This window comes from Macaca mulatta, chromosome 2, assembly GCF_049350105.2.
Source record: "Macaca mulatta isolate MMU2019108-1 chromosome 2, T2T-MMU8v2.0, whole genome shotgun sequence".
NCBI classification, from domain to species: Eukaryota; Metazoa; Chordata; class Mammalia; order Primates; family Cercopithecidae; genus Macaca; species Macaca mulatta.
Genome location: NC_133407.1, coordinates 145,584,140 through 145,597,221, shown reverse-complemented (window position 1 = coordinate 145,597,221; position 13,082 = coordinate 145,584,140). Strand labels below are relative to the sequence as shown.

The following is a 13,082-nucleotide window of genomic DNA, read 5'->3' as shown; positions in this document are numbered from 1 at the left end:
CTAACATTCGGAAATAATAATATTAAGTATTAATGAATGAAAATATTTTTCAACCCCAGAGTAGTTTAAATCTTACTGTATTATATGCTCTATAGGTACTACATTTCTATTTTGCATTTCATTACATGTATATAATTAACAGATTGATTGCAATAGTTTGAAGTGTGTCCATTTTTTTCCTGCTACTTTAAGATGCCATTCTTGTCTGGTTACCATAGAATCCTTGGAATCTGCATTGCAAGGCACATAGTAAGCAGTCAAGAATATTTGTGGTTCTACTGATTGAAGTCATCCTGTCTTGTGACTCACGCATGGCACGTGTAGAAGTCAAGGTAAAACGAGCTGTTGAAACAGATATACCCAAATTCTCAGTGATAAACAATAGTTTTATTGTCAGGGATCTAGACAGGTGATACTCCATGCAGTCGCTGGTGACGGGGGCTTTGACAAAACTTCTCACTTTTCCCCAGCTTGAGAGGTTACTGATATCCAATGGGCAGAGGGGGAAGAAAGAGACATATGGGAGTATACTGCTCAGAGGATGGGTGCACTAAAATCTCAGAAATCACCACTAAAGAACTTTTCCATGCCTCCAAAAACTGTACTCCAAAAACTATTGATATAAAAGAATGTAAAATAAAAAAAAAAATAAGAGAGAGAGGCAGTCACATGGGAGATCATACAGAAGATCTTGTAGGCCACGCCTGGAAATGGCATACCTCCCTTCTGCTCATATTTTATGAAGCAAATCCAGTAAGTGGCAACTCTAGATGCAAAGTCCTCTGGGAGATGCAGTCCCTGTCTAATCTGGGCCACTCCTTCTTGACAGTAGGGTCTCCTAGAAGGTTTTTCTACCATGCAACTCTGGTGGACAGCTGGCTCTCTATGCCACAAGACTATTCAATTAGTTTATTTCTACAGCTCTATACACCACACACACCTGCCTCAGCTACATTATAAGCAGGTGAAAGGAAAGAGATTAGATTCAAGTTCGAGTTTTAAAAGGATTTTACTTTGTCTTCTCAAAGTCACCATTTTAGTGTGGCCAGTGTAGATTACTGCTTTGTGTTTTAAGAAACTACAGAGCGAACAAATATTTAATTCATATTTTTGATCAATTGTGAGGACCTTAATATATTATACACTTAGAGACTTACCAGATCTGTTTATAAATGTCACATAGAAAGAGAGAGTGCTTGCTCAGAGTTTTCGAGAGAATATCTCAAACCATTCAACATTCAAAACAGAGAACAGCTCTGCCGGAAGATTAATCTTCATTCTCACACTGTCCTTGGTAAAATTTGAAATTACAACCTCAATTCCTTGACTCATACCAACAAAGGAATATTTCCAAAGGCTTGCTTCTCTTTCACACCAAAATTTCAGTTTGTTAAAGCAAACAATATCCTCCCTTTTGCAAATGCTTACTGCATTTCAGGCTATTCCTGAACCTTACATTTCTGATCTTTCTTACTAATAGTCAGCTGTTAGACATTTCGGTCATTCAAAAAAGGAGATTTTGAAATTTCTAATTTCATAAAAGACTATCTCAAGGTGCTGAAAGATAACCAAGAACTGGGAATTGTGGAAATTCTTGCTTCTGTGATTTCAAATTAGAGCTCACAATATCTTTGGCATAAGCTACATAAAGAAGAACATCATGGCACTGAGTGATTTAAACATGATAAACAGGTACAGGTGATGTGGTTCTAACCAAATCACTAATGTACTGCAGATCAGACAGAATTAATGAATTTTATGCTGCGGTCTCTATAAATGAGCCAACAAATATGCAGCAAAATTCTGAACTGCAGCCTTGAAATAAAGAGCTTAATGTAATTCAGCGCTTATTGGTTGCCTAGAAACTAACTTGGAAGGGGGTTGGGGAGGGAGGACTAGAAAACATGGAGGGTTCATAGGTTTAATAAGGAAATTATTAACTCTGAACTGCTTGGGGATGTGACAGATATACTCCACAATGCGCTCCTCTCCCAAGAGCTCCATAATATGTTCGAGAGCAAGGTTAGGGGGCACGCAGAAGAGGCTGCTATAGAATGACAGGGCAGTAGTGAAGGCTTTGGGCAAACACCAGCATATACAAACCTCCACAGTTGCTGCAACCCATGATCATCTCAACTTGTTGACCAGCTGCAGCTATGGGTAAAGCTTGCTTATTTGCTTTTCCTAAATTATTTTTTTCTAGAAATATATAGCTTAGGACTTAGTTATTACATGAGACACTTTCCCAATTCATTATATCACTAAGGATATTTTAAAATGTTATTTGGGGCAGGTAGGGGATGGGGAGACAGAAGACAGCTTAATCAATTTTATATTAAGAAAAGTGGGCCAGGTGTGGTGGCTCCTGCCAGTAATCCCAGCACTTTGGAAGGTTGAAGCAGGCAGATCACCTGAGGTCAGGAGTTCGAGACCAGCCTGAGTGATATGGTGAAACCCCGTCCTTACTAAAAATACAAAAAAAAAAAAAAAAAAAAAAAAATTAGCCTGGCATGGTGGCAAGCACCTGTAGTTCCAGATACTCAGGAGGCTGAGACAAGAGAATTGCTTGAACTGGGGAGGTGGAGGTTGCAGTGAGCTGAGATCATACCACTGCACTCTGGCCTAAGGGACAAGAGCAAGACTGTGTCTCAAAAAAAAAAAAAAAAAGGAGTGAAGGGGCTGAGAAACGGGGCACGGGGCACACGGCACACATATTCAGCAGGAAGCCTTTTGGAAGAGGAGAAATTAACCAGTTTGGATGTTTTAATTGCAAACCACGTGATGTGAAGGGCTCATTGAGACCACTCATGTTACAGTCCCATTGCTAGTTCAACTTCTTTTCTTTATTTGAATATAGAAACCAAGGAGGAGGAGATGATGCCCAGGTGGCAATTCACAAGGTAGCATTTTAGCATTTCCTTTAAAACTTAAATAAATGGCCCTCTCAATTTTAGAGCAGTGCATACACAGGAGGTACTGTGCTTTAGCGTCTCAGCTTCAAAGAGTTGCTTAGGGAGGACATATTTTATCCTAATTATTTTTGACAGGAATTAGGTCAGATTAATTAGTTTAAAATTCAGCTGAACAACAACGTCTTTGCTAATTACTTGAGGGTTCATACATAATTCATTTACAGTAGCAAAAAAAAAAAAAAAAAGGAAAATACTGGGAAAGAATGCTACCTAACACTGACCGCTTTGATGGGCCATTCATAAAAAGAGGACCCTCTGTGACCCAAAAGGTGTGATGAGGAGCACAGAGTTCCGTGAGCATTTTATTAAGTATGAAGATGAATATTTATTTATATAAATATGCATTTTTAGGTAGCTTTATGTTTTTAATTACTTATATTTAAAATAAACATTTATTTATTTATTTATTTGTAAACAGTGTCTCCCTCTGTCGCCCAGGCTGAAAAGCAATGGTGCGATCTCAGCTCACCGTATCCTCTGCCTCCCGGGTTCAAGTGATTCTCCAGCCTCAGTCTCCTGAGTAGCTGAGATTACAGGCGTGCACTACCACACCCAGCTAATTCTTGCATTTTTAGTTGAGATGGGGTTTCGCCATGTTGGCCAGACTGGTCTTGAACTCCTGGCCTCAAGGGATCCACCTGCCTTGGCCCCTCAAAGTGCTGGAATAACCGGCGTGTGCTGAACCTAAATATATTTTTAAAAATACTTTAGAATGTAATGTCAAGGTAAGACAGAGTAAGAGAGTGAGTGATGAGGAAGTGAGTTTTAGAGAGAAGATAGTCCTAGCTCAGTCCCTTACCATAGGCAATGTACATAACTGCTCTGAGGTTTAGAATTTTTTTTGTTATTGCTGTTAAACTAATAATAGCATTTAGCACCTACTTTATGGCCTGTTGTGATAATTACACCAGATAATGTACGTAAACCTCAGCACCTGACATAGAATAAGTATTTAATGTTTGTTAGTTATTATCGTTTCTATAGTAGTATAGGAAATTAAATAAATGTTTGCCCTACTACCTACACACTTCTAAGCTTGCCCTCAGATTACTTTAAAGTGAATTATACCTTTTGGCTCAGATTGCATTAGAAAGGCTGCTTTAAATTTAGAGTCAATTTTCTACAGGGGGAAAAAAAAGACGGACTAAAATATTTCAGTAGATTAAATATCGACTAATATTAAGCAAAAACCAAAGGTGTTTGGGAGGTCTTGGACAAATATCAAATAGTAGAGTGTAAGTATGCATTATTTGTCCAGTGTCCTACTCAGGGATAAGAAAGCATTTTAAAATCTTTTATTTATGAAGAGAATCCCAAATACAGATTGTGGAATCTCTTGATATTTAAAGGCTTGCTCACAGATTCCTTTTTTTAAAATGTATGAGACAAACAAATATATCTACACTTAGGTTCTGTTAGTCGAAAATTCTGGGCTAAATTATGACTGGATTTGGGGACATATAATCAAGCATCTAGATACATGTAAACTAAAGACAAATTTTGCTGGCAAACAAACTAGTTACAGCCTCTGGCATTAGGACTACTGAGATTTTCTTTTCAAATACTAGACTATATTTACAGCTTAAAATTTGGATGGAATAGGAGCCATTAAAAATGGATGACATTGAAGGAAATAGTAATAATATTTTCCATATGTAAACCCAAGTTGAAAATACAACTGGCAACTCTGTCTGTTCAGTGCAAGTATTTTGATGCTTAACATACATGTTATCATGATTGCTGCTACTTTAATTCCCACATCTCCCTGGCAAAATAATTGAATAGTCAAGAGAATAAATGTCTCTCACAGTATGTGAGGCAAAACCCAGGATGGTTCAGATCACATTTGGCCAAAGAAATGCTTTCTTATTTCTCTTCTAGAACTGTGTGTCTGAACACTATGATGGGCTGTCCAAAGTGTTTTATTAGATGGTTCATCCCCCTAAATACCTGATTTCTGTATTGGAGGCATGCTCTCTTCCCTGGAAACAATTTTCCTTTTAAAGTTATAAAACAGCCATTAAAAGAGGTAACTTAACAACTGCCATCAGAGAATAAATTCTAAACAGTCTGCAGCACTGTTAAGAGAAAAACAAAAGAAGGCCTATGCACTTACTTTACAAGGATAAAATTTCCAATTAACCTTTGGCTATTTGGGGGAGCAAACTTTAGCTATCAATGGGGAAAAGTAAGCAGGTGTTAGGGTGGATTGGGAAGGAGAGTGCAACTATCTTGAATTGCTGAATTGCAGACTGCAGTAATCATCAAATTCAGGCCATTTCTGGTCTTACTTTTTCTCTTTGACAAAAGAGCAACAAAAGCTCATTCTAGCCTATATATGTCTCAATTATCAACCAGCTGTAATTGATATTGTCATTTCCATGGGCACTGGCCGCACAACAGCTAGTGAACATGGGTGCAGCGAGAAAGATGTGGCTGAAATATTTTCTCCAACACAGACTATCTGAGATCTTTACCTACCTTATAAAAATGTTTTCTGCATTAAATTTTACATACAAGAAGACTTTAGCAAATCTCTTGATATATTGTTACTATAAAATAATGAAGGGCAGTATCATTGTTACTTTTGTGATTTTTATCAATATCAAATAAATTGTCTACAGTACACTGTAGACTGTCAAATAAATTCAGTCAACAGTAGTTCTAAATTCAAAGATGTTTTACTTTTAAATAGAGAGCATAAACACAAGATATAAGCAAATGAGAACAGGTAAAAAAAAACAATTTTATAAATAGAATGTCATTGTAGCATTTGACTACTCTTGTGACCACTTTTACTATCGTAAAATAGGAACACTTACTTTTTCTTGAATGCTAACTCTAGGTTTAACTGTGTTAGGTGTTTTACCTATGAAATTTCATTGAATCATTGCAGTATAACTAAGCCTGGTGTTATCATAATCCTCATTGTAGAGTTACAGAAACAACTGAGCTTACTACATGAAGTTCAGTAACTTTGCTCAAGTCCCCCAGCAGGTGATGCTTAAACACATGAGAGTAGGTGTCCATATCTCTGGTAGATATGACTAGTAGACTGATACTTGTGAACCACTGCACCGCACTATACACTTTCTAAATTTGTTTGAGCATATCCACTGTTTAGTCTTTGCAAGAAAAGATGGAGGTAGGGTGACAGAGGGTGTGAAGGAAAGAGTAGATTGCTCGGAAGTTTGGCCCCATGGATTTAGGTTGACAGCACAGCAGTCTAGACCACCACTAGGGGGCAGACTGGTGCTAATTCATATTTCCATCATTTCTGGCCTAACCATAATGTACAGAACCCAAAGCAGCACCTTACTTTGCTCCCCAATATCCAAAAGGGCACAGTTCTGTTTCCTTCAGGATAATTAAATGAATGCAGTTATAAAGGCAAGTGAATATGTGCTTATTAGGGCAGAGATGAAAGAGCGTGAATGTAAAATGTTGCAGCCACGTTGGAAAGAAGTTGGACCATTTCTGAGAAAGTTCAACCCGAACTTAACATACAACCCAGCAATCAGACTCCTAGATAACTATCCTGGAGCAATGAAAACCTATGCTTAAAGATTTTCATGTGACTATTCATAGCAGTATCATTCACGAATGATGGTCAAAAAGGGGAAGTTATCCAGATGTCCATCTATTGAAGTATGGATATATAAAATGTGCTCTATCCATAAAATGGAATATAAGGCAGCAATATAAAAGTAATAAAGCACTGATATATGTTACAACAGGAGGGAACCTCTCCAACAATACACTAAGCAAACGAACTCTGACACAAAAGAACCCACATGTTGTATGGCTTCTATGAAATGTATAGAATAGGTAAATCTGTAGAGACACACAATGCATGTGTATTTGCCTGGGGCAGAATGTAGGAATGTGGATTAACAGTAAATGGGTGTATGGAATATGGAGCAATGAAAATCCTTTAATACTACATTGTGGCAATGCTTGTATGCTCTGTAATTTTATTAAAAATCATCGAATTGCCAGGCGTGGCACTGTAATCCCAGCACTTTGGGAGGTCAAAGTGGGTGGACCACAAACTCAGGAGTTTGAGACCAGCCTGGTCAATATAGTGAAACCCCATCTCTACTACAAATACCAAAAAATTAGCCAGACGTGGTGGCACATGCCTGTAATCCCAGCTACTTGGGAGGCTGAGGCAGGAGAATTGCTTGAACTCGGGAGACGGAGGTTGCAGTGAGCCAAGACGGCACCACTGCCCTCCAGCCTGGGTGACAAAGTGAGACTCCGTCTCAAAAAAAAAAAAAAAAAAATTGAATTGTATACTTTAAACAGATGAATTTTATAATATGTAGATTATACTTCAATGAATCTGTTTACAAAAACTTTAAAATGAAATTAAGGATGGAGTGCTTCAGGTATGAGATAGCACATTCACTCGAGTCGTTTCTCTACTAAAAACATCTCACCCTTCAGTCCACATTCTGCTGCAGTGACTTCCTGCCCTTCTAGTCCCAACTTCTTTTATAACATTTTGCCTCTGCTTCTTGTCTCTTTATCCTCATCTCATATTCAACCCTCAGCCCACTGCAATCTGGCTTCAGCCCACATAATTCTACCAAAATTGTTCTTGCCAACTTTGTGATGACCTCCTTTTTGTTACATCCAGTGGGTGTTTTTAGCCTTTATCTTTACTTTCTCTCTCAGCACTCTGACCCTGTTCACCACTCTTGTACCCACTATTTTCTTACAGAATTTGTAATGTTTTATTCTCCTGGTTTTCCTTCAATACCTCTGCTTGCTTTTTTGCAGTCTTCTTTCTGGGTTCCTTTTTCTTTGTCCATCGCTTACGTTCCGATACTACTCAGGACACTATGCAAGATCCTCTTCTCATTATATTTCAGAGTGGTGTCACAACATCATCTCTACCAGAACCATTGGGTGAGGCTCTGGTTTTCAACAAGGCAGATTTGGGAACTACATTCTACACCTACTCAATGAAACACTCTGGAGTTGGTACCCAGGATTTTGAATTTTATTGGGTTTCCTGGGTAATTAATCTGACCCCAAAGTTTGAGAATCATTCCTTTATATATCATCCCTGAGTAAGATTATCTACTCCCATATGTTTAATTACCATCTGCTTGCTGACAACCTCAAAGTTTGTATCTCTAGCTCAGATCTTGTTCCTGAAAAGGACTTTGTTCATAATCCATATGCATAAATTTCTGCTAGCCATCTCACTTGAAGTCTTACAGAAGGAAAACCTTACTATGCCACCAAATGATCTCATTACTTTCACTTGCCATATTTAGTGTATGTTTCCTAGTTCAGTTGAGGAATCAACCATCACTGTTACAGATCTCACGAATCTAGTTAGCTTCCTTAACCCTTGATCCTCACCCTCCTTTACATCCAATCTGAAGCACTCTCAATTTAATCTTCTAAAAATATGATGATTCCAGCTACTTGTCTCCATCCCCACTTACAGGTATTCTAGTTGAGGCCAATAGTATCTGTCACCTAGAACCACTATAGCTGACTCCAAATGAGTTTCTCAGCCTCTGTCTTTGCTGCTCTCATTTGTCTATCATCCTCTATTTGTACTGAAATGATTTTTTTGAAATGTGAACCTAACTAGGCTGCTTTCTTATTTAAAACATTTCTGTAGAATTCCAATCTTCTTAGAAGAAAGGTCAAATTCTTTAACTTGATAAAAAGGAACTTCCATGATGACACCCCGGCTTACCACTCCAGATTTATTATTCCCAATCTCCGTGTCATCTTTTCAGGAATTCTAACTTCTAGTTTCATTGAACTCTTACTTCTTTAAAGAATGCCAACTCTTGTTATTACCTCTATACATTTGTATATAATGCTTACTGAGATGAAGTATTCTGTTCCATCTCTTTGGCTGATTTTTACTGATTTGTCAGATATTACCTTCCATGTTACCTTCCCTGGAAATTCTCCGACCCTCTGAGTTCAAATAAGAGGACTCCGCAATATGCAATTGTAATACACTATGTTGACCCCAGCATAGGACTATTACACTGCATGTTAAGTTTTCAGTTTTAAGAGTTTACTGAACTCTTCTTCCACTGGACTACAGGCTTAATGGGGGCTGGACCCAAGTGACCAGAACATGGATTTTGCCAATATAAACCTATTGAATTATTCAACAGGGGAATGATTTTTTTTTTTTTTTTGTAAACCACAATCTAAAAAAAGTGTTATAGTCACATATGTTTAACTTCCACATAATTGAAATTATAATAAAGACTAAAACATTTTGTGGTAGGTTTTTGGATGACACTATGGATATCATTTTAAAACACTATTTGAATGTTTCATATAGAATAAATACAAATATATCAACATTTGGGGGAAAAGTATTAGAGAGTGTTAGCATCCTCAAAGCTAACTCAGTATAAACCATACCAAATTATATTAAAAAAATATTTTCACTTATTTGGATACAGAAAATAATGCTATAAGTTTTAAACTATTTTATTAGCACCGCAAATTCAATAGCATTCTTATTCAAATAGACATGAAAAAGAGTCTTGTTCAAGGTCTATTTTCCTGTTGATTTACCTTCTGAATGAATGACATTTTTGAAGTTACAATGCAGATTTCCTTATTTAAAACACATTTACCTCCTCAGAAGCCTGTTTTTGACTCTGTATATTTTGAGGTGACCTCTTCACTTATAGTTTCAAGGTGTCTCTACTGAAAATACAAAAATTAGCTGGGCACAGTGGTATGCACCTGTAATCTCAGCTACTTGGGAGGTTGAGGCAGGAGAATCACTTCAACCTGGGAGATGGAGGTTGCAGTGAGCTGAGATCGCACCACTGCACTCCAGCATTGGTGACAGAGTGAGACTCCATCTCAAAAAAAAAAAAAAAACAAGAAAAAAGAAAGTTCATGAAGATCAGTAAAACAGTCAAAGAAAATATAGGAATGAGAAATTCAAGGCAAAATCTGGCCCACTGCCCAGATGATATGGGAATAAACTACTTGTGATGTTTAATGGGAAGCTATAGAGAAGTTAATAGGTTTGTGAACAAATACGCCAAGCTCTCAGCTCGAGGTATGATTTCCCAATTTAAGAAAATTTCTACCCTGAGGGTAGTAATTTTTACCCAGATTTTGTCCAAAGAAACTGCCACTATTTTCTTTTTTTCTTCCTTTTCCTATTTTCCTAATAAAAGTGTTCAGTATTCTTTGGTGGAATTCTGCCCTGCTGTTTGATGTCATGACACTTTCTTGTCATTTGGAGCCACTGGTGCTAACCAGAGCAGTGCAGGATAGATACTAGAAGGTGCATTAGTACATTAGGTTATATCTCATATTCTTATATAACTCACACAATCAGCTACTTAATAGAACTCAGCTTCAAAGTTGTGTAATTTTATTTGTAGCATTTTTAAGTAATATTTTATTTTTAAATGTGATATATGCTCATTAAGAATGCACACTAACAATTAGTCACACATCGCTGTAACTGAAAACAAAAATTATTTGGAATAACTTCAGACAGGCCTGATAACCAGAAATATTCATAATGTTGGAGTCCTTCTCAGCTACTTAACAACTGGGGTGATAATTTCGGGTCTCCTCACCCTGGTCCACTCCTTTCCCAAACACTCAAATATTCACTTGATCATCTTCGTTTGCCCTAAAACTCTCTGATACAAGAATACAATATTGTTTTGCAAGCAGAAATACAATTTGGAAAATGAAAATGAGAAAGGAACATTCTTGGTTGTAATTTTCTTAGAGCAGAATGACATTTCAGCTCCAAGAAGAAGCATCATTTTCTTAGAAACGACACAGGTCTAGAGAAATACTGTGACTTGCCTAAGGTTGCACAGACCTAGAATCCATGATCCCGGCTAGATATCTTCAACTTCAGTCTTATTTCCACTGTATTGATTATTTGATTCTATTTTCTAGTTCATTAGTTTGTACAATGTGATTCACTAATAACTACAGCAGGGTTTACCTAATAAAGTTAGTGAATTACTCTAGACACTCATGAAGTACCTGCAATGGGAAGCCTCTGTAAAGAACTTTTAAAAAAGTAATCCTGCTTTATTCTCACAACAACAAAGAAGGGAATCGTAGGCATTACCCACATTTTAAAGGACACAAGGTATTTTTATTCCTATTGATGCATTATTTAAGTTTCCGTAGTTAGAAAATGAAGGACTTCAGATAGGAATCTCACATGTATGCCTCAAGAACTTGAAAACCTTAGTCTTTTTTTTGATACTCACTCATGACTTAATCAACTTTTTCTTTGCATTGGATTCACAATTTGTGTTTCTATATTTAGTCTGTTTTCTCAGAATTTAGCTTTTTACTAGAGGAGCAGACTACAAAAAGGACCCCTATTCTTTACTCCTTCCTTTGCCCTCTGCAATGTAACATTGGAGTTTCTTCTATCAAGAAGTGAGATCCCTTTGTTGACTGCTTTTTGTTTTGTTTTTGAGACACAGTCTCACTCTTTTTGCCCAGGCTGGAGTGCAGTGGCGTGATCTCGGCTTACTACATCCTCCGCCTCCCGGGTTCAAGCAATTCTCCTGCCTCAGCCTCCAGAGAAGCCGGGATTACAGGCGCCTGCCACCATGCCTGGATACTTTTTTGTATTTTTAGTAGAGGCGGATATTTTAGTATTCCCCATGTTGGCCAGGCTGGTCTCCAACTCCTGACCTCAGGTGGTCCACCTGCCTTGGCCTCCCAAAGTGCTGGGATAACAGGTGTGAGCCATCGTGACTGTTGTATTTGGACTAGTTTTGTGACTTGCTTGGCCAATGTAATGCAACAAAAGCTAGTTAGCACATAGGAAAGCAAAGATGCAACCAACAGGGTGGGAGAAAATATTTGCAAACTATTCAACTGAGAAGGGGTTAATAGCCAGAATATATAAGAAATTCAAACATCTCAATAGAAAAAAAAAAAAAAGTCAACAAATAATCTGATTTAAAGATGGGCTAAAGATCTCAATAGACATTTCTCAAAAGAAGACATACAAATTGCCAACATCAATAATCATCTAAAAATTGCAATTCAAAACCACAATGAGGTATCATCTCACCCCAGTTAAAATGTCTTTTATCAAAAAGACAAAAAATAATGGATTCCAGTAAGGGTGCAGAGAAAGAGGAATGCTTGCACACTGTGGATGGGAATATAACTTAGTATAGTCACTATGGAAAAGAATATAGAGGTTTATCAAAAAACTAAAAATAAAACTATCATATGATCCCAAATAAAGGAGATATATACCCAAAAGAAAGAAAAATCAGTACATCAAAGAAATATCAGCACTCCCATGTTCACTGTAGCACTAGTCACAATAGTGAAGACATGGAATCAACCTAAGTGTTCATCAGTGGATGAATGGATAATGAAAATGTGGTCTATATACACATTGTAATATTATTCTGCCGTAAATAATAAAATCCTGTCATTTGCAAGAACATGGGTGGAACTGGAGGACATTATGTTAAGTGAAATTAGCAAGGCAAAGAGAGACAAATATTTCATGTTCTTATTTATATGTGCACGCTAAATAATTTATCTCATGGATGTAGAGGGTAGAATGATGGTTCCCTCACAAAATTGGAATTACTCCATAATCTCCCTGTTAACCTACTTTTTCAATTTACCAACATACTTAGACTTAAAAAATCAATAGGTGTAGGCTCTCTTTGTGGTATTAATAGTTATGAAGTACTCATTTAAAGGATTTTACCACAGCACATTTAAAACATTTAACTAATTATTTTTCCTTGATGCTTATGTGGTTACCAACTGCTCACTACGTTAAGCATCATGGCAAGAAACATCTTTGTACAGTTATCTCTTTCTCAGATCGTTTCCTTAAGAAAGATGTTGAATGTTTAGTCAAAGGGTATACTGAAATCAGTGATACATATTGCATGATTATCATCTGAAAATGAAATATCAATTAACATCTGTATCAACATTGCTCTCTTGAAAACGTTGTGAAGGCAGAAGACTGAAAATATGTATTAGGACTTCCTTGCATTGCTCTAAAGAAACTGTAAGACACTGGGTAAATTATAAGTGAAGAAGTTTAATTGGCTCACAGTTTTGCAGGAT

At 37.1% G+C, this 13,082-nt stretch overlaps 1 long non-coding RNA gene across 2 annotated transcripts in view; it reads left to right on the top strand.

The window, feature by feature from the left end:
- The first annotated feature begins 271 nt into the window (after positions 1 to 271).
- LOC106996838 (uncharacterized) overlaps positions 272 to 13,082 on the top strand; it is a 165,453-nt gene continuing 152,642 nt past the window's right edge. For both annotated transcript variants that reach the window (XR_001442921.3, XR_001442922.2), the window contains exon 1: positions 272 to 332. This is a non-coding gene — a long non-coding RNA (uncharacterized LOC106996838). The remainder of the gene's footprint in view (positions 333 to 13,082) is intronic.